At 39.1% G+C, this 22691-nt stretch overlaps 1 long non-coding RNA gene across 1 annotated transcript; it reads right to left on the bottom strand.

Annotated features, from left to right (window-relative positions):
- Positions 1–10648: 10648 nt before the first annotated feature.
- Positions 10649–22313, bottom strand: LOC111253781 (uncharacterized). The gene is made up of 3 exons (XR_015317939.1): positions 21782–22313; positions 13365–13526; positions 10649–11746 (listed from the first exon to the last, which is right to left on the bottom strand). It is a non-coding gene; the product is annotated as an uncharacterized LOC111253781 (long non-coding RNA).
- Between the last annotated feature and the right edge of the window lie 378 nt (positions 22314–22691).

Here is a 22691-nt window from a genome sequence, read left to right as displayed (position 1 = left end):
ATAGCTTTAACCTTAAAATAGCCGAATTTCGAAATAACTCTATTGAACGATATCGTTCTAGATGAAATAATCCGAATGTATTTCGTATTTATCCACATGACGTTAAACATTTATAAACACGCACCTTTTATACTGTAAGCTGTGACGAAACGGTAGCGATACCCCACGTGTTGCCCAGATTTCTGGCGAGCTTAAAATGTCTCTCGGGTCGTGTTATAAGCTCTTCATTAGTTAGAAATGTTTGCCTTTGACATCGCTATTCCCGCCGACAGCTAACACTCCACGACTGAATTGAAGCGTTCCACCTGAAGACGGGTCACAGATTCCTGCGAAAGTAATCATGACGGATACGCTCTATACTGATTGATCAGTATAATAATAATAATATAAAAGGCGGATGTGGTTACAGTAACATGATGGGATGAGGGAATGCCGGTGCTTTATTAAACCGTGCATAGAGACAATATTCGCATAGATAACTGCGTAATATGTTTACATGTATATATTCAATGTGGGGCAAGAGCATTCTGGCTGTAAGGGGGTTACGCTTTTATAATAGATCATTACAATATACTTAAGAACAAACAACGATACCATAAGCAGAAGTGTCAATGCCCTTGACAAACCCTAATCGTACTATAATATCATTTTGAGATAAGAGAATCTCTCCATTATTTTAAGTAGTATATATATATATATAACAGAAGGATTTTTTCTTGACAACCTCCTATATCAATACGCGGATTACATCAACAGAGCCACAGGGCGTTTTTCCTATTCTACAATCACTTTCTGGGACGGATAACGACGAGGCATAAGACAAATCTTTCATACAATAAAATCGATTTTCAACATCGTTAGAGAACAAATATTGGAATGATCGAATCAGCACGTAGCCATTATAGTTTATGCCGATATAATCCGTTAAGATTTACGAAGTTCCGAAGCATCAGTAACAATCCCTATAGGTTTGGTGGTGGCTGTCACTTTTCGCAGAGCGCTCCCGTTGTAAGTTTCTGCCATTTAGGAGCCAGTAATTTGTGCTCTGCAGCTATCGCCCGTTGCCTCTGTGCAAAGTATAAAGCAAATAATAAGAAATTTCAGTACCTACTTTTGGCCAGGCCGAAGCCTCGACTTAAATTTTCCCGTGCTCAAGTTCCGGTTGCCTCATACCATTTGTAATTCTTGCCGTTATAATTATGCCGTAAACAGTGTTATCGAGAAAAGCAATTTGAAGTCTAGCCTATCGTGGCCCCTCTCGCTAGTCTCACGTTTGTAATTTAAACTCATCCCTTTCATATCGTGTAACAGAGATAGGCCGTTCCAAGTTCAAGATCGCCCTTCATTTTCAGGTATTCGAACACCAATTCGAACCCTATGTATGACTCTCTAGTCTTGGTAAAAACCTACATTGTTTACCCCATTATGGAGCTCAAATTGAACAAAAACATATTAAATATAACTACTAGAGAGGAGGAAAAACTCGCGCTGATTCGTCCAACTTTCAGAGAATAAGGGATATCAAGATCTCGAATAAATACTTTGCTGTAACGTACTAGTAGGACAAGGAATGCCTGAATCGAAGGAGTTGACCAAAAGCATAATTCTGCCTTTCGCACTTACCGGGCCACTGCAGAAGTAAACATCTGGACAGAGCCAGTTTCTGTAAACGTAAATCATAAGGCTGGTCTGATCATATAAAGGATAATGCAGAACTTGAGCCATTCGTCGGAAAGTCGATATTTGAGAGTACATCTATACTATCTTGTTTCCATGTACAAATAAAACATTGTGTTAGGTACTGCAAAATACAACCATACATTTATAAGTCTTTAAATTACACGTGCCCTAATCTTTAACTGGAGTAACCGTGTCTGAGGCTTTCAAGCGAATTTTCGCGGGCAGATCAGAGGTTCGCACGAAAAACCTTTGTAGCTTTTAACTTCACACAAAACCTTGTCTACCTAAACTTGCAAGAGATCATGTCCGGGCGCCGCTTATAGTCAGGTGCAGTGGTAATGCGGTTAGCGGGCATTTTAACAAGTTAAAAATTTCCCTTGACAATATGGCATAATTACCAGGGTTGATACACAAACAACATTCGATGCAATAATTATGGCCATAATAAGATTTGACAAAAATCAAGCACGAGTTGGAATGTGATTACCGTATTGGCGAGTTAATTGAAGCCGAAAGTGTGGTCTCCCCGTGAGTCCTCTTTTTTGTTTAATTTGTCAATAAAGCTGACATTTCCTGGAAACATGTCAGGCCTGATTCGCACCTCATCTGGGACAGAACGACAACTTCCGAGTTTTGCGCTTATCACTAGACGGAGTATATCTGATCATTAGCAAATTTTGCTTAGGGTTCTGAATTAATATTTGCTGGATGATCCTAGTTGTACATGACTTCCGAATCAACCGTATCCTTATTAGCGTTCGTGTGTTCTGCGCCGTCGATCGGAATTCGTTCCTAGAGAGTTCATATTTACTAGTATTCTAAGTATCGGTAAGTGGCAACAATATACATATGTAATTTTAGCGATACTACCTTGAAATTGTTGGGGCAGCTCTTACAAAGGCAGCTGTAAAGCGAAAATCACAATTTTTATTCTACTTGGAGTTGATACATTGTATAATTTCATATAAGATAGGCAGCGATATTGATCGAATGAAAAGTCCTCAATATATTTGCAATCGATTAATCATGCATTCAATGGATATATTTTACAGAATGAAATGATTTTGGTCTAAATGTCGTGATAATAGATCAGACGACTCGTTACGATCAACAGACAAATGGAACCACTTTAAAGTTAGATAACTACTGTTACTTTTAGTAGATACGAGAGTGCGTCACGCAAACACAATGGAAAAAGCGTGATCTAATAATGCAGCTCACTCGATCTAGCACGTTCCCGTACAAAAGGCCGGTTGGCTTTCTTGATGTTCATGGAAGAGCCTACGAATCAATAATGGCCATCACGCGAACTCGCTAGTAAACCCACAGCATAATCGTCTATAATCCGAAGCCTAAACACCTGAACCGAGAATCACTTTGCAGATGCCCCATTGCGATAGTTCGGTAACGAAATGAAGTTAGAAATTTTACGAGAGCTATTATTGTTTAATCAAGAGTATTGTCTTTGTTCCAGTATTGTCTAGACTGTTTGTGCTAGAGTTACTTGGTTATAGATATATTTTTAAGCTATGTTTCATCGTAAACACCGTTCCTCTTATTCTCAGACGGAGCTTAGTTGATCCTATGTAGGAAAGACACCCCTGAAAAAAACGTATCTCGTAGTTCGAAGACACCGGTCTACTTAAATTGCTGATATAAATACAATTCCTGTAAGAATAAACGATTGGCCTAATAAATAATCTCGGATAACAAACAGCAGAAAGCTAACAATACTATTTTAATCAAGCTCGATTGGACCGGAGTGATGGATGCGTGAGGCAAGCTTTTAAAGACATCAACTTATCATTTTAATGCGTATTTACTAAGAGAAAGTTATGCTTAAAAAAAAGAACTGTTAAAGAAAAACGTTTTAAAATAATCTCAGTTCCTAAATCTTACTTGCAAGTATACATTGTTGACAAATGAGCAATAGCAATTGGAAAAGGGTACGAAATTCGTCAAAACAGTTTTTTGATTCACGAGGCATATATTTTTTTTACCAAAATTCTACTGAGGTTCCCTCTTAGAAAATTGACAACCACGTTAACGAAGCATTTATGCAATGCATGTCACTCGAAGCTGAATGACAGCACCCTAACAGGAACGTCTACGATATCAGGGAATAACTTCAGCTTTGAAGCAATTTTTCGAATTGAACGTTAAATTGGTTTTTGCTTTAAACAGCTGTTGAACCACAGTCACCGAGTAATTAGCAACATTTAGAAACTATAATCTTTTAAGCACCACTTACAGATTTGATAAATCTGTAAAAGTGGTGTTTCTTTTTCATTCATTCTTATCAAGAGTGTTTGGGTAGAGACATGAGACATGTATATAGACCAAATAAACAATCTTTGTTTATTTGGTTTTTAATGCGGATACTTTCCTACTTTCTATATGTTCGAAAACAAATAGCAAACGGGTAGTTACCAAGACTCCAATGAATGGGCAACGAACGAAAAGAAAATAGTTTCCCCAGATTTCATAATATACCGAATGTAAACAAGCGCTTTGGGTTACAGTAATATTTAAAGATAACTGGTACAAACCCTCTTAAACCCTCATTTTCCTTGAGCATCAATTTTCAGGTCGTGTCAGGAGGTGGTAAGACATGGATTGTTCGCGTATTAATAGATGATAATAAACATGTCAGAGGCTTACGTTACTTATTTTTAGCCATCTTTATACGGAGAGAGCTAAATTTTTTTCATATAAAAACAAAAATTATATAAAAAAGACGCAAAGTGCATCAAAGACTATAATGCACCACAGTATATGTTCTACGCTCCTCATCTTATCTGACGCGAAGGCATTGCGATCCATGCCCGTCAAAGTTGCACAAAATCTCCGCACATAGACGGAACTGCGGCAGGTTTGCATTAGAATCTGTGCTACCAGATGGTTCTATTATGCATTACTTAAGATAAGGTTTACGTTAGGTTTAGCTATTGAGGTACTTTGCAGATGTTATTGATATTTAATTATATATCAATAAGCCGTAGAGTTACTCGACAGGGATCGCAAAAACCTGCGAAAGCTACTTTGATTTACCGCACGGGACATGGAAAAATGCCTTGGAGGTCGTGATCAGGTCGCTTGACTAATCATAAGTGAGGAATCAATCTGGATTACACCGTGTGAGTCACCAAAACACGTTTATCACTGGCTACCCTACAACAATTCGCGTAGTGCAATGCTGATGACGTACTCGATACGGAATACTAAACTTATGTGGATATATAATCCTAGTTTTCTGAATTTGCTTCGTAGTTCATGTTACACAATATATATATATATATGGTATTCATTGGCATGAATAATTTCGAATTATGATTTCTGAATACAGGATGATCTATGGTACAATACTGATGTTGGTATTGCATTTACATCACGTACTATGGTAGTATCAGGCTTGAAGTAACGCATGTAATGCGTATTGTGTGGCTCAGTCAAATCTGGATTTGTTTCTAAAACCTAAACAAACATATATTTCAAGTAAGACTTCTGTATATACTAAGTATTATTTTTGCCAACTGCCATTCAGGTTGAATCCGCTCACAGGTTTGTTTTAAGCGTTCTCTTTTGTCGATGTACGAGCGCCTTTTTGATAGCACCTATAAGCGTGTCAACGTTATGTTGGAACTTGTCAGATTCTTGCTCGATATCTAGTAATCTAGTAAATTCGAATCTAAGTGACCATATATGCTCAATTGTAGAACATCAAGCCAAACTTTTTCGTGATACGTTCGCTTCTCTGTAAGAGTGTGGCAACATAACGTCTCTCTTACTGGAGGCCCCACTCAGAACACGATTACTTGCCGCAAAACTGCTTCTATCCAGGATAGACACGTCCTCTAAATCGTGAGCCAAAAATAATTTCTACCGTTACTTTTCACGTAGCTTCTATTTTCTTTGTAAAAAAAAGATCGAAGGGTGCTTGCTGCTTTATTCTGAAAAGGATTGAAGGGAGAATGAGATCGATCGAATCTCTTGGTTTTAGTGTTCTCAGAGAGCATCTTACGAGATACAAGGAATTTTTTCGTCAATAATCAATGACACGGTAGTTTTGCCCACATCAATTTTTCTACTGGCAAGATAGGTCGGAGCAAAATTGCTGAACAATTGAATCTCGGGTCTACAGTAAAAATAATAGAAAGGCTGACAGTCTATTGTAGGCTAAATACACGCTACGTACAGCGTGTATGTAGGTGAAACGTGTTTACGACATTGCAGAAACAGCTAAGTAGGCGTAACTCAAATCAAATACGTACACATTGTATAATGCCTCAATGAAAACGAAATTATGGCAAATATTAAATTGAAAAAACAGCACTTCTTTTTGGGCTCGTCAGTTCGGTAATTTTTCTATTGTGGCTTACAGTCGGATAACAACTCCTACGGGGTACCACAAGCTTCGCTTTAAACTGCTACATATATTGCAATATGCTTATACTTGCAAAAAAGTTATTATGGCTGTGGGGTGGAATTGTATGTTATTTAAGGATCGATACTGTCTAATATGCACGATGTACTCTTACAAGACTAGATCGTCTTTTTGGGTTTAGCTTATTTATCATCGTATGACAGGACGGCTAACAGAATGCGATTTTGTTGAGTGCTCGCTGAAAAAAGCAGTCTTTTCTTTTAGAAGGAACTGTGTTAACAATGTTCGTCACAAAACAGCATATGCAATTGGAAAAGTTGCTTTTGTGTGTCTCAGCGGTTTTTTCGATTTAATGCCAACACGATTTCAGTTCACTTGAACCACTTTCGAATCAATGCCGTTTTGAATTCGAAACAGTTAAGTCATAGACAAATAGATATAGGTATTTATGTTCATGATGCTAATTATCTCGGTAAAATTCAATATTATACGTGCTAAATCGCAACGACTATGACATAAAATGCTTGTTAGGATACAAACGTCAAAGTAGAAAAATGATTGGAATCAAATGTATATTAGATTAAATGGTCAAATACAAATTCCATTTTAGGTATGGTAGCTGGGAACTAACTATGGTCAAGTCAGTGGCCCAACATAACTTATTAATGGAGTAAAAAGCATTGCATTAAAAAACGGTCCTTTACGAAGCCGTATTCATTATCGTTTAGCCACTCCTGACAATATTCAAGCAAAAAAAGCGCCAACGGTAGCAAATTTAGATTTTTCTGGGTTAATATGACATAAAAACGTAGCATTTCGAAATACCGCTGAAGCTATTAGGTGGACTTAATTTGAAGGGCCTTATGGCTTGTTGTGAAGACAATAACATTAACACTTAAACAAGTAGAGGGTCCGAGTTCCCTTTTTTATCGCAATCCCATTATATTTCACGTGAGGAGGTCCCTGTTGCTGCTTCTACGCTCGATAGCGCAAAGAAACGATGGCGCGCCACTCTTTATCACGTAGCAGAACTCCAGTATGGCCATGGGAAATCCCGACTGAATTTTGCCAGCTACGTAAGCCCCCAGATGGTAACAATGTCACGTTCTACAACTTTCAGTAGCAGACGAGTCAAGAACGAGTCTGGCAGGTATTCAAGCAGAAATGGGTTCAAGTACAAAAATGGCCGATGCAATTGCTAGCTACCCTAAAACTTAATTCGATTCTCTCCGGAACTCTCCCATGCTAATCCGCTTCATGTCGCTTACTGTAGCATGATGACGCTTTAAAAGGCTTACCATTCCTTAACTGCTGGCAAATGCAAAGGGCTGCTCTTAAGTTGTTGACTAATTATGTCACGCTGACACATCTTGTAGCGAAGAAACGATTAATGTTTTCACAGTTATCATGTAATTATGGTTGGCGTTTAAACCAATGGAAGTCTTGCCGCCAAAAATTCCAAGAGGCAAATTTGTGGCAGAAATTTTAACCTCATCTACTCTTCCGGTTAATTGTTCTTGTTAGCCAAAACGTACACATGATGCGTCTTTTAAAACCGAATCTAGCTGCCTAAAGTTGTTTTTCGTATAAGACCTTCCTAGATATGTTACATAAAGAAAACATTGCTAATTTGAGAAATGAATTATGCTTGCTTGACCGTTCAACAAAGCAGCATAAGGGAATTATTTTCTGGTATATATCACGCGCAGTCGAAGTAACCTGGGTAAGAAAAATTGTTTTTCGTAATTTTTCTAGCAGTGGCCTGTGAACCATCGTAATTCCTCGCCTATCTTACCGCGCCCGAAAAGACAGTCTCGTTTTTAACCATTAATACAATAATTAAGTTAAATAATATAATGAATAAAAACGTTACAATAACGTTTTTATATATTGTTAAATATACACCTTCATGCACAGTGTGCAGACACAAGCACTTATTTTACGCAATAATAAGCCTATAATTACCGCGATTACTTAGCGACTACTAGAACTTAATTGATTGCCATTGCAGCTACATGGTTGTCCAGCTAAGGTCTAAAATCGTTCATGGTATATAGCATCGAACATTCGGCAGCGACGAGTTTCTCATGCACAGGATGCTACTTCAAAAGCAAGTTGACTTTTCTCTTTACCACGTACCTGAATGAGCACCATTCCTATGTCGTCAGTTCTCTGTGGGGCGGGCATTTTTTCCCCAAGTTTTTGACGTCAATCACCGCAACCCAAATCTTGTCGATTTTTTTGCACGTAGATGTTATGATATTTGCAATGTTGAGACTACTTACCGTACGGCCCTTTTTTTATTAATGTAGATACAGACCATGATTGTACAATACTGAGCTCATTTTTCCTCATAACACACAAAAAGGAAAGTCATGTTGTTATATGTAGGGCACAAAGATAGCAGCATATAGCAGCTTTGGAGTTTGTCTAGCCACCGGCTGTTGGTGGATTGAGTGAATCCTTGCACGGACTAATGCACGTAATTATTTTCCGTACAGTTCTGTGTCAATGAACGCCTAGAATCTTACATTCGTCATATGCAGAACGTTCGGAAACAGATAATGCGCATTTTCCTCAGGTTTATCGACAGGTCGTTAGATGCGCACAGTTTACCTACCTCACTGCTTCTAACATCTTGTGCTCGCTTCCTGTTCCACACGATATGCTGCAGTGGTCCACATTGTCACAATCCTTATGCATAAATGCGGCACGTCTTCACTAGAGCAGTGAAGCTGCAGGCATCGAACAGCACTGAAATCTCCATTTGTGTACATAAATGATTTTTCAACTCGATTTAACTTAGTCAGTGCGACGTTCACCCGTCCGAATTTCATTATATAATGTTAGAATATACATAGAATGTACATAATTCAGTGAATCATTATTGGAGCCCTACGCTACCACTAGGACAAATGTATTTCTTACAACGTAGTATTCAATACTACGTTGTAAGAAATACGTGCCCAATCCTTGTGACCCTAACAACGATAAACAACTTATGTTAAGAGCTCCGCCAAGCTAACAGCGGAGCAAATACGAAAATAAGCAAGTTTCGATTAAACTGAAAATCGAGCCAGATCTACGAAAAACGTTTCCCGCCAAATTCACTTTTATAATAGTATTAGTCGTTATCTGTGCATACCCAGACGATTACAGAGACACAATCTTTATGTAGACCACTAGTACCTTAGTTCAACAAAGCTATTAACCTTTCTTCATAGGAAAAATAGACGTGAACCTTGCATTGACGCCAGTCTACGTTTACATAAATGAAACCCCAGAATACAGAGGAACATATTGTTTCGTGTTTGGAGTTTTCTATCTCCTTCGATGCAGTTTTTAAAAAACTCTTCATAACCACAACAGCGCACTTTCTTTCAGGTGAGCCATATTGAGCTTAGGACTTCGCTTGTTTTCTTTCAGTTGCCATATTGAGCCTAACAATAATTACATGTTCGACGACCGTTGCTGCGGTGTTCAGAAGGCGTGTCGGGCTATAGGCGATCCTCACTAGGTTTGAATATCATGGCCAGGTCCACATATCGCGGAACCGGCCGTCGTTGAAGAGTCGATTTATAAGCCACCAGACCGCCTTTTTATTAAGATACAAACGACCTCAAATGAGACCTTGTCTTGGCGTAATGTTTTGCCTGACATCGCTACCTCGCCGCTTCAATCTAATTCGCAAGGGCCTCCTTGATCGTCAGTTGTGCCCTAGATAGTGGTGCTGCTTTTCTTGACCTTTATTTGGGGGAGAAATACGCGACATTCTCCTCGACCATATTCGCCGGTAGCCACGAAACTGTCTTTTTAGCTTGTTTATAGCGATTTGCTAGAATGAGTCATATATGCATCTTTTCACCTTTCGATAAATTACTTTGTTTTGTGAACCTCAGGCCTTTGCCTTCTTTGGTTTCCACCTCTTCCTCACTCTCCTGTTGTGGTGTTTTACTCTACTAGGATCTTAGTCCTTCACGTCCGTTTCCATCGTAGTCTGATGCATTCGTGCAGGGTCTTTGAGATCCCCGCATTTTACCAGTAAACTGGCCGTTGACGACCTGTCGATTCGAAAGATCCTGGCGCTAGTGATTTCACACCTAGATGACTTCACAAATCTTTACAAGTAATCACCTAAGCAATTAATCGTCAACGATCCCGTCGTCTTGCCGACATCTTCTGTCGATTTTTTTTTGATCGGATGCTAACAAATCTCCGCACCTACGACTCTCTTTTAGATAGGGGATATTATTGCGCTCGCTTGTAGATACACGCTTGGAAAACCACATACCTGTTATCATTTCCGCTCAGCTCTTTTTTGGCCGTCCGCCACCCTCTAATCGCTAGAAAAGCACCCTGCTTTTTAGTTGTGGCATCCATGAACTATGTTTGATATCGCTTTCAGTAACTAAACCCGGCTCTGTTAGCCATTTATGTAAAAATTGTTCTCTAACAGTAGTACATGCGTCTTCTGCTTTTGTGGCCCTTGCGTTAAGATCCCTATCGTGGATGGTCTCTGAAACAAAAACACAACTGACATGTAAAGAGCAACTTTCGTTAACATACACGAGCTTATTCATTTAATATTTTAAAACCGGCTTAACTCAAAGCGGGTACCCAAAAAAGTCGATTTAGGTTGGAAAAGAAAAATCAGTTAAAAAATTTATAGCGATTTGAACAAATATAAAAGGACGAATAAAAAAAAACAAACATTTGAAGACTGCACGTTCCGTGACCATACAGATAGAGTGGCCGATTTACGCCAAATAGGTTAGCTATGGAGCAAAAACATTGATTTTTACTGTTTAACCTATTTTTACTGTTTCTTTTTTTTTTTTTTTTATTAATTAACATGATTATTCTAGAAGCAAATACCCCTTTTATATTTAAAGAAATTCTATTCTGTATAATCATTAAGGATAAACTTTAAGGTTAGCTGCACGATGTAACCGACACTATCCAGTTCCATGGGCTCATCGCATCGTCACTTACAAGTAACTCAATTCACAATCGGAATTTACACGGATCAAAATATATTTCTACTGATTCAGTATCGTAGGCATATAATTAGGAGCTTATAACGCCTCGCAAAAGACATACTGTTGCTTATTTGATTTGAGAGCATTTCTTCGATGCAAATTGGGGCGCTTAATGACAGAAACCTTGTGGTGATCCATTGTTTTATGTCTGCTATTTTTTTTTGTATAAAAAAAAACTAACCAAAAATACCTAAGGTGAAACCAAACGGTAGTTTGTCTAGTGGTATTGAACTTCCAGTGTTTATTTCCAGTTGAATTCATACTAGAATATCACATTGCCCTTTCCTCCAGGCAACTGATAAATTACGGTAAGTTATAATGTACAGCACCCAGGCTTGACAAGAAGAAATCCCTTATCTGGATACACAGCCTTATGGCGCCTGTTCCGCAAATCAATCCCGCTAATTTGATTACAATGTTCCCACCATTGACAAATTGTCGAAACGCTTATAGTCTCCCGAGTCGGATAGTGCAGTGAAAACGTCCCTCCGAACCGAAGGGACCTATGATATAATAAGGCTTCATCAGGAGCTACTACTATCGACAGGCTAACCACGTTATGTTACAGGACAGATGGAGTAAAGGAAAACATATGAAGGCGAAGCAGGATGGCTTGTAGGACGGTCTTGGCACTCATCTGGAACTAAAGCAATAAAGAAGGCTATTAATATATTCTTTCATCTGTACGTGAATATACTGTTGATCCCTTAGTAAAAGTCTACACAATACGAAAGGCGATGAGTATAGTAATCCCTACACGTACTCGTATTTGCATTGCCCTTTTCCTCGTACCTCTTCTAAAATCGCCCATTAAAAAAACAAGTAACGTAAAAAATAATAGTATGTTTTTGAAAGTTGACAGTTAGCTTAAGGTAAACTATGCTAAGGTAAACTATAGGCCATGTCAGGCAACAAACCATCAGTGTTCGCATGTACTTCAAACCTAATAAACATTTTGTGCCTATAAAATTAACTTCCTGCTATAGAGATTAGATTTTTGAAAGCTTAGTTGTTGTATCGGAATTGGTTATCGTTCAAATGATTGTGATTTCTTGATTGTGATGTCTGTGATTGAATAATTTATTAATATATAGTCAGAAACAACTAATTCTATAAGCTTTTCGATTTTATCTTCTAAAAAAAACTCCAGTCCTAGTCCAAGTTTTATCTCACATAGTGCTGCTTTACTCCATATAATGTATTTTGAGTTCTGTCAGCTTTATTTTCATTGTTTAGGGCTTGACAACTTATGGAACAGTATGGTGTACCAGACGACTAACAAATCATACGAGGACATACGTTATTGGAATAAGGATTCAAATAAGATAATATTATCAAGGAGTAACGTATCTAAGTAAAGTTCTTAGATGGTGGCAAAACAAGGTGTGTCTCTCTCAAAGAACCTCTTGATAGCTTGGTAGGATCATCCCGAGAAGGTGAAAGGTATCGTTCTAGCTTTTACAGTAACCTAAATTTGTGTTTATCCTCTATGAATCGAGTATTCTGTTTGGGATGCAGTGCGGTCAACGCTCCTCGTAGTACATTATCGTCACATAATGTTGCATATTATTAAATTGTCAACGCCTTCTCAGAGCCGGAAATTCATGGGTCTCAAAGTCAACTCGTTTCATTCATAGCGGAACACTAACAGAGCGTCGACACAACCATTTTTAAATAGCCTAACTTCATAGAGAAACCTTCATAAGTTCTATAAATATAAGCTTATTGATTAAATCTAAATTCTAAGGCAAATATTAGTAATGCTGTTAATGGTATGTACAGTACAACATTTTCGTTACGTAAGAGAAATTTCATTAATAGTGTAATTGTCTACAAAAGCAGTAAAGATGGATTAATTCTATATATTAGAATAATCCATGAAGGATTGGTTAGGTTGTCATATTTTAGATATTCTGCGTCGGTTAGGTATACGCAATAGGCACCGCGCACTAAAGCTGACGTCTATAAAGGCAATGCATCGCTCACAATTCCATATACCGTAACTTTAGTTACACAGATAGTAAAAACATATAAAAGAAATTTCATTGCTACCGGCCATTACCCAAAGACCTGGAATAATTTAAAGAGTGCAACTTAGTTACTTCAGAATGAAAACATCTTGCGAATCGATGAAGTAAGAGCCATTCGAACCAGTTAGTCGGAGAGAAACGTATTGTATGTAGCAATGATATTTAGTAACAATAATTTATGTTAGTAACAAATTTACGAGTTTAAAAGCGTATTAATTTGTATGTGCCCACCTTGACTTAAACCGGCGATCCTTTACTTCCAGGTCTTCCGTGCTACTGCGTACTTCACACCGCAGACATGCCTTTTCATGCGAGTCAGAGTTCAAGTTCTATACAACTTATTATGCGTTTTATGGGAGCTTGAGTCTAAAGCTTGAGTTGAGATTATATTTTCTGCGAACAGAGCGAAGAAATGGTTACTTTAAAATCAAATGATGCATAGTATTTTGGTGTGCATGCAGAACAGAACGGAGGCTAACCTAATCTTTGATGATTGGCCACCATTCCGCTAACCTCCTATTGTAACAACTATGGATTACAGTTTACCATCTTTTTTCTTGAACTATAAAATTTACGTTCAATGACACGTTGTTTGGCATGACAAACTCTAACATTATTACAGTTTGATGAATCCTCATGTTGTGCGGTGGAACTCCTCTAATACGGGGCATAGCTAATTATAAACTCTTTCATTCCTTCTGTAATGCGCTCATTTTATTATTTGACAATTTTCCTTTGTTATTGTTAAGCCCCTAGCTTCTAGATGAATATAGCTAGGCGATAACGAGGCGCAGGTAACTAATTTTAACGTAAGGCGCAACCTTTAATATGTATTGTAATAGTAGTTATTCAGATAAGAGTAATAGGGAAAAGTTGTATATACATGTATACATACCAATATATACAATGCAGTATACACAATTTTTCATCTGAATCCAAAATTTTTCTTATAAGGACTTCCTAAGGCTCTATCTGAACAAAACAGACATTTTTTTCCACATCTGCTAAAAGTATCAATCCTGACAGTCACGTTTATTTAACGTAATTTCCACGTACTGCGATAACAGCTTTAATTCGAAGTCTAAACGGTTCACCAGCCATTTTAACATTATTGATTCTTCAATCCACGGATTATTTTTTTAAGTACTAGATGCGCCTTGCGTAATAGTGGTAGGGATCAAATTGAACTGTCGCTCGAATTACGCTACATACAAAAAACATCCAATAGAGTTAAACTTTGGGCCGATAGAAGGCTAAAATCTCTAAAAATTCAAACATATCAAAAAAATAGAAATGACAGAAAGTTAAAGCTTTTTTGGACGGCATAATTAGCAGCTGGTGTTCTCCTCCTCAGAAATGCCGCTAATTTCTGTATAAAAAGCCCAGATGTATTAAAATTGGCCCTTTGAACCACTTTAATACATTTTTGGGAAACTCATATTCCAATTTAATCAAAGGAAATCTTCTCAGGATTCTTTAGAAACAGCATGAAGACTGGCAATAACGTAGACCGGGCAAACAAAAGGAAGCATGAAGAGATTGGATATAGTTGATTTTAGCTAAAATAGCGAAACGGCTTACTGGCTTTGGTTATAATAATTCAGTCATTTTGTTCTAGAAAGAACTAGTTGTTTTCAGTGTTAGATCTGGAGGATGGACGCATGCTCGCCACGACAAACAGCCCGCTAAAATTTGAACGAATTTAGTCAGAGCATTATATATATATATATATACGGCTTGAGACAGTGTTCCCTAGTTGAAACACATCTAACTGGCCTACTAATTAAAACCGAAGCTAAAAAACGAATTGTAAAAGTAAGATAAATAATACAACTATGGTGACTTTAAAGACCGATAGTTTGGTTATTTATTGGGCACAGAGGTTGCGCTACTTCTACGATTGGATGCATTACATGCTGCTGCTTGGAAACAAATTAGATCATATTTAATGGCTATCGTTAAAAATAATCAAAAATAATTTATTTAGACATTTGCTTACCCTTACGCCGCGCCACTATATAATATGATGAGCCACTGGTTGTCGGTTAGCTTGCTTTTCCAAAACCTTTTCAGGACTGAACAAAATATATACATATATGAAGTCTTTAAGGACATATTAATCCAGAAGAGAGATTTTAACATTATTGAACGTGTGTTAAGTGTGAACACCGATCTATTATTAAACTGGTGTATCCATGATAACGTGCAGGCTCTTTGCACAGCATCGCCTTCGGTTTGCTTCAGCAATCTATACTGTAGAAAGTGAGAATAAATTGAGCTTTTTTTAGGGAAGCGCTCTGAAAGGTGCATAAGATCATGTCCAGCAGGAAAGAACTTTAAAACTTTTCTACTTGTAAAAGGTATTTAATTTCGCTGCTTAAAATAAAATGTGGTGCTCTTCTTATCTGCACTATTTAGAATTTCTTTGGCTAATTTTATATACAGTAGCTTCCTCTAAGATCGTCATGCTATTGACGACGTCCATACTGGACGCCTGCTTCTTGGCTATTTATCGGCCGGGAAAATCCGACTAAGAAAACGAGATGTGCGATCTTTTCGATGAAGCTCGTTGTAACGCATTATCTCTGTTTAAAGAGTAAAGCAAACTTCAGGCTACTCCAAGAAGTGGACGACAGCGAACTACGGACTATGCTACATAAATATTCACACACTACAACAAGAGCCTTGTGATCACTTAGCAGTGAGCTGCATTGCTGTTAAAAATCATCTACCTGCATAAGGGAGTACACAAAAGGAAAAAGACTTATCCCACGTGAGCTCAATGAGCAGGACGCGGCTAACTTCTTGATCAAATGCATGTCATTAATATTATGGGAATGGCATAAAATTTGTACAAAGAATCAAGGGTGAATCTTTAACAAACAATCTTCAGCGTTACATAGTCACACTCATCCGGGTAACCCTTATCAGAAGTATCGAAGAAGATTTGATGGGATCTGAAAGAAGCATTTTATTACACGCTTCAGAAACACAGTTGAATGTCAAAGGCCTGGCTTAAGTTCTCGAATTGAGCTGAAAATTGACAGAATAAAGGCCTTGGAAGAATTAGGAAAAGCTCAAAGTAATCTTGTTGTAGCAACTTTTGACCCGATGAAGCTTTGGCGGCTGGAAAACTTTTTCAGACATTGATATATAGTTTATACTTAAGGCCTTGCACTATATCTTCACAACCGTTCAGATCTATGTAGCACGGATTATGGAGCAAGCGATTCTCAGCAAGGAGCAGCAGTTCGGAAACTGGAACCTAGCCCATAGATACTTTTTTGTTCGACACGGCATACTCTGTTGTACGAACGGTAGCGAAAGGCCACACGGAATTTTTTTTGGTAAAATCAGTTTCTTGCTAAAGTTTGTCGTATTTAATGTGAGCCATCATAGTTTATATACTGTAAAGACAACGTACGAATACTGACACAACCGCTATTTATTCGATACGTCGACCGAATGTAACGATAGGGTCTAAAAATTTACGTATTATTTGTACACATCGTAACAAGATGTATATGGAGGTCTGAAAATGGATCGACTATTAACAAATCGTTCGCATGAATGTCTCATTCATAGCATAAGATCGGCGCGTCTAAAAGATTTAGGTGTGTCACGAAAAGCCAAAATTTATTACTTCTGAAAATAGATCTGATTAGGTGCCACCTATAAACGAGCAAACCTACATAAAAGGCTGGTTTCTGCCGAATGAAATGGAATATAATAATTCTAAACCTATTGAGGGAGAACATAGGTGCTTGGAAGACATATTTAGTAAGAGGTAACTGGTCCCTTTCTTAATAAATGCAAGCATAGCGAAGGTTCAAAAAACAACCATTACATGCCATAACATGCATGCATAACGGCAAATTTTATATATACATGTATGTATAGAGAGAGAGAGCAGAAAAGGGCAATCTGTGGATGTTAAAGGACTGCGAAATGTTCGTGAAGAGTGCGACGCCATCACCGCGCTCTAGTGCCGCTTTTAATGCCCGTCGTCTCTCAGTCAGCCTAATGGACTACAATCTTAACATAGTAACAGTTCATAGAAGACGGATAGACCCATTCAACTACTGAACTATTTTACTATTATCCAGTGGAAAAAAATCATCATTACGTAGGTTGGATTTATAGGTATTGTAATATTCTATTGGTATTTTCACAACGTCCTGCTTTTTTTATGAATCATATTTTAACGTCCAGTATTTTAGTTCTAATATTTTGCAGGTTACGAGGTTGCGTGTGAATAACACATTATTACTACTATCGACAACGTGGCTCGCTGTTAAAAATCATCTTTATTTTATATGTACTTTCAGCAACTAAAATAACGCTCCGGACGACCTGAGTTCATCTGGTGTCGTTTCTCTTAATAGCTTTAATATAATCTTAATTTTGTGCTAATGTATCCCATTGCCATTGCGATAGTAATAACTCATTCTCCCTTTCTAAAATGTTTGTATCTTATCTAGGAGAAAAAAAAAAACTAAAATAAGGCAAAAATATAAAAGTATATAGTGGCGTGGATCTTTGTCATTTGAAATTGATTTATCTCTGTGCGACTCACTAGAGCATTGCCAGCCCGTAGCGACATAAAAGTTTGCTATATCTAAATGCTTTAATGGAAAGTTATATGTAAAGCTCTTCTTTCTGAGCCTACAGTTTAAATCAATATTTTAGGAATAACAAGGCATCCTCAAATAACAAGTAACAAAGAATGCGTTGTGCTTCAAATAACTTTTAACGATCGCTGAACGGTTCGTTCTGCAGGACAGAGATTGCGGATTGCGTTTCAAATAATCAAGCGGAGGATTGTGCACAGATTTAGGTCAATCGAATGTTCTCAAAAACAGATTTTTGCTACTGTCCATATCGTCAAAAGAAGATCAAACCCATAGCTCATCGGCTTATCAACACCCCTCTACGAGGCGCCCATGTACGACTATTACGGCGACCCAGTCATCCTTGCACGCCGGACGATCTCAATAACAACAACCATTCGGCATAGATGTGGCTCAAGTAAATGTCTGCCTATTTGTAACAACGAGATATTTTCATAGCCCAGTCTGACTGCACAGTGTAGACAGACGCCGTGATATCCTTTTCTTAAAAAAAAAAAATCAGCACTTTGGTTCTGCTTCTTGTTGACCCACAAAGGCTTGAATGTAAACAAGTCAATTAGATAATTCAATCATCTTGCGGTGCTCGGTGGAATTTATGTTTGTTTTCCTGCACTCTTTCATCTAGTCACAGCCCACTGTATAATACGTTGAGTTGGCCGGCTGTGGACATAAATCGCGATATAAACGTCAATTTACAGTTATAACGGTTTTTTTTTTTTGTAATCACAGACATTTCTAGATCGCCTACATGTGTATAACAATTCTATTCGAAGACAGTGATCTACATCAACCTTTGAAATTGTCTAATAGCAATCACAGGACATATAGAATTATCAATATTTTGTTTCGACGCCGCGATGCCGCTTGAGTTTGCCCGTTTAACCCGAACATTGAACTTACTAAGTTCTATGTTGGTTACATAATAGTTATATAAATGTATTCTGAACAATACGAAGAAAGTACGTTTGATAGTAACCTCGGTTAGTTTAGCAAGGCTATTAAGTTTAGAAGCTTGTGTTTACGGGGATATATTTGTAGCCATTAGCTATAATAACACGATGGCTTGGATCATCGTCAAGGTATATTTTTTTCTCTTCTCGTGTATAGATTTTCTCACAGAGTGTAATTACAATTTTTGATGTCGTTATTAATGGTGTCCTTAACATCAACAGTACGTAGGTAATCCGTGTGTTCGCTCGAATCACGAACCGTTTTTTCAGTTTCAAACAACCCCTTAGTTTTCGTTAGTTGGTAAACGCGATTGAATCCACAAAACTAGAAAAACAGGGCTAAATCATGAAGTTTAATAAGCATCCAACTAGCAGGAGGTGTTATTAATCTCATATCATTTTTAGGTTTTTTAAATCTCAACAGCTGTTCACGGCCAACTTATAGACATACAACGGGTAACGAAATTACTTCTGTAAGCGCAGTCGAAGCTGAAGCTAGAAGAGATTCCCGCAGAGATCTGGCGTTGTGATTTACAAGGTAGATAAGTGAATAGAGTCCAACTGCACTCCCTGACCCAATAAACAACCACTTCGACAAAAACAGAAGGGCCATCTCGTTCTGACAAGCCTCATTGGTGCGTACCTGTTCCGAAAAATGCCGCTGCCTGAGCTAACGAGGGTTCCTGACCATGTTACTACAGTTACCACTGTAGACTGGCCGTGAATCCGTTTACTTCGCTTATCGATAAATGAAATATCTAGCGATCATTGTGCAAGTAATGCACTTAAGTATTGCTCCGAGTGGGTAGCTCCTGGCGCGTGTTTCTGCAGACCATCACGTGCGCATAAGACAGTGCACGTTATAACGTGTACTACCACGGGGACTCATGATGATTGCTGTTGTTCTGCTGGCGCCTGACCGTCATTGCGTTTTATCATAGCATCATCTCAAACAAAAACTATCGGGCCCCTTTACGTATAATCATAGATTCGAATTTGGCGGAGCGGCAAAATATTCATTTTGTTGTTTGTTTTTCATTACTACATCAATCTAACAGTTGATAATAAAGAATTTGGTAATAAATCATAATTGTATATCTATTTTACTTAGATATTGCGTTTTATTCACCGAACCATGCTGTGTACAGGACAAATACCAATAGCGGCGAGCTCTTTGGTCAGTGAACGTGGGACACAAAATAATGCAGTGGTAAATGCATTTCAATAATATGGTATTACTAAATAGATCTAAAGTATATACTGTATAAATAGGCATACGATAATAACATTAATCTAAGCAAACAGCTCTCGGACGTAACTACTTCCATTACTTCCGCCATGAAGGCGACGCTGGTCGCGTTGCGAGTTTGCACACTTTTATGTTTTATTATATGTACAGATTGCACACTTTGCTTTGTGTCGACATATTGGACGTAGATCAAGTAAACATCGTTTTTTCAACGCTGAAGGAGGTTTCTTTCTTGCTCTCTACACACATATATATACGTAAAGTTTACTCTCATAGAACTCATACCCTCAAGAAAAGCCTCATATAATAGTACTGTCTTTGGAGTCAGTGTACAACAACCTTATATTCGCATGACTTGTTTCGTATCAGTATGGTGGCCTTGTAAATAGTGCGTAATAAAAGACTGTCACATCTATCGGCTTGCATAAAGACGATGGTGAACTAATGTCATACCCCGATCTTTTCACAGAAACATTAAGGGCCTATTATTAATCGAACCGAACCAGTTTCATCTTATATGACACTATTTTGTATTTTTGTGGGTAAACATTTTATCGACGTGCGGCCGCCATGACCTGAGTGCCAATCACATTTACAGCCTGACCCAGCTTACTGATAAGGTCTTGAATCGCCGGTATTAGATCGGGATTTGATGGCTGCTTAACCTCTTCTAGGACACGAGCAGTGCGTGCACTCACTTCACCGAATTCCGTGTGACCCGTTCCATGATAGACAGGGTATTGTGGTTGTGCTATTTGCTTTTCCTGACCTGTCTGGCCTACAGTGATTCGGTGTTGCACCGGCAGCGAAGCTTGGCCTGTGGGGATGCCCTTTCCATAGCCTACTTGAGTGGAATATGTAGGTTGAGCCTGTTGCGTTCGCTGATAGACGGCTTGCTGAGCCTGGCCGAGAACGCCAGGATAACCAGGGCCCACCCGGTTCTGGTAGACAGAAGGCGAAAATGGATAACCGGTCTCGTACAAACGAGGGGAATAGTTGAAAAAGCCAAGACCAGTGGCTAAAAGAGCGGCCATACCGCTTAGAAACACTGTTGTGCCCACAGCCGCTCCAGCCCCAGCCAACGCTTTGCCGACGGCGAAGACATCGATCTTAAGCGACTTGGAGAGCTCCTTGGCCACACGGGTAGAAGCATCACCGATCTCGGTGACGTTCACTCCGCTCATAATGGAGTTGAACTGGTTGAAGCCTTTAAGCGCTGCCGAAATACCCGAAAGCGACTCTTTGAGTCCACGGCCTTCCCGCGGTACGTCCTTTGGATTCTTCGAAGAGGCAGCACCATCGACGTTTTTGATATCTTTTTCTTCCCTGACGTCCTTAGCGTTCTTCGCCAGTGTCACTACCACACACACACAGAGCACCGCGACAAGTTTCATCCCGCCGCCGATCTTTGAACAAGTGATCTCCTTTAATACAGTAAAAAATGTTATATAGCTCCTAACAATCAGTGTTCGAACGCTACGGCTGTGATACGTCTCGTCTCAGCTGTGCTAAGTCAGTATGACCTTTTCTTTGAGCAAATGCTGCTTATATCGCAGCTGTTGTTGCGTCTTTGGTTTAGCAGTGGCTGTTTTAACGGAGGGCGTCTGTTCGTCCCACCCTATGCGGCAAGAGGCAGCGTCCCTTGTCTGACTACCGCCGATAGCCATGCTACCCCTTGCCCCACAGGTAGGTGGTGTTCCACGCAGTGGAGCTACCCGCAGTGACTGTCGAACAGCAGCAATGTTCAAGTGCAAAAGTGAACGTTCTGCGTGGGCAAACCCCATACCCCTGTGCCTGCCTCTGTCTATGCTTACGTACCTGTAGTAGTTACGAATCGATTGAGCTGTGTCAACAGCCGGAATGTTCACTGTGGGAAACACGACAGCCGTGTCGTAGAAGCAGCAGCTGAACAGTCCATTGGGGCCTAACTGTTTGGGCATGGTGGCAACTTCACAACCCGGCGGGGAAAGAAACGCAGACAGCGCAATAGCACCGGTAGCAGCAGTCGGCGCTACTGACGAAAATGAAGTAGGCTCGCTAGCAGACGCACACCATCAATGTCAGTCAAAGCAGAAGCGTAGAAAACTAAGATGAAAAGTAGTCAATCAAGGAAATCGAATTCGCTATTGCTAACGGCTCTGCGTAGTGAAGTGCCGCTAAGATATTTTGAGACAATGAGCCAGCCACTGACCCAGTATCGTTCAGTGAAGGCACAGTTCTCTGAACTGATGTGGACAGAGCAACAGAAGTGGTCGCAGCTGTAATAGCAGCGACAAGGCCATAGCGGTGTCATAAACGCCTGTCGTTTGTTTGTTGGCGCCCCCCTTCTGGAAAAGCGGCAGCCGCATGGACGGCGCGCATTGCATCGACAGCTGGCGCCGTTCTGCAAACCCCTGCAGCCGGCATCTCTCTGTAATATATTGTACGTAATTTAGCTAGCATTGTACGACTCGCGTGACGTCATTAACTGCCAATCGCTGGCTGTAACAAATCCGTATAGCGTTTATCCGTACTTTTCACTCCCTACAGCTGAGATGCACCAAACGATTTCTACAAGAAGTACAGTTAACTTTACTCGTACATGAATATGATATGCTATTAGTATCACAGCGAGTATCACACGTTTAATACGGGAATAATTTGTGGCGACGTAAACATCAATAAATCACTGCTTATTGTTTTCGCTGTTGACGTTGTTACTGAACGCACGCTCCATTGGACATCCCAT

Source organism: Varroa destructor, unplaced genomic scaffold (genome assembly GCF_002443255.2).
Source record: "Varroa destructor unplaced genomic scaffold, Vdes_3.0 BEIS01000007.1, whole genome shotgun sequence".
Taxonomy (NCBI): Eukaryota; Metazoa; Arthropoda; class Arachnida; order Mesostigmata; family Varroidae; genus Varroa; species Varroa destructor.
Note: the sequence above shows the minus strand (reverse complement) of the source record. Positions and strands in the feature narration are given on the sequence as shown.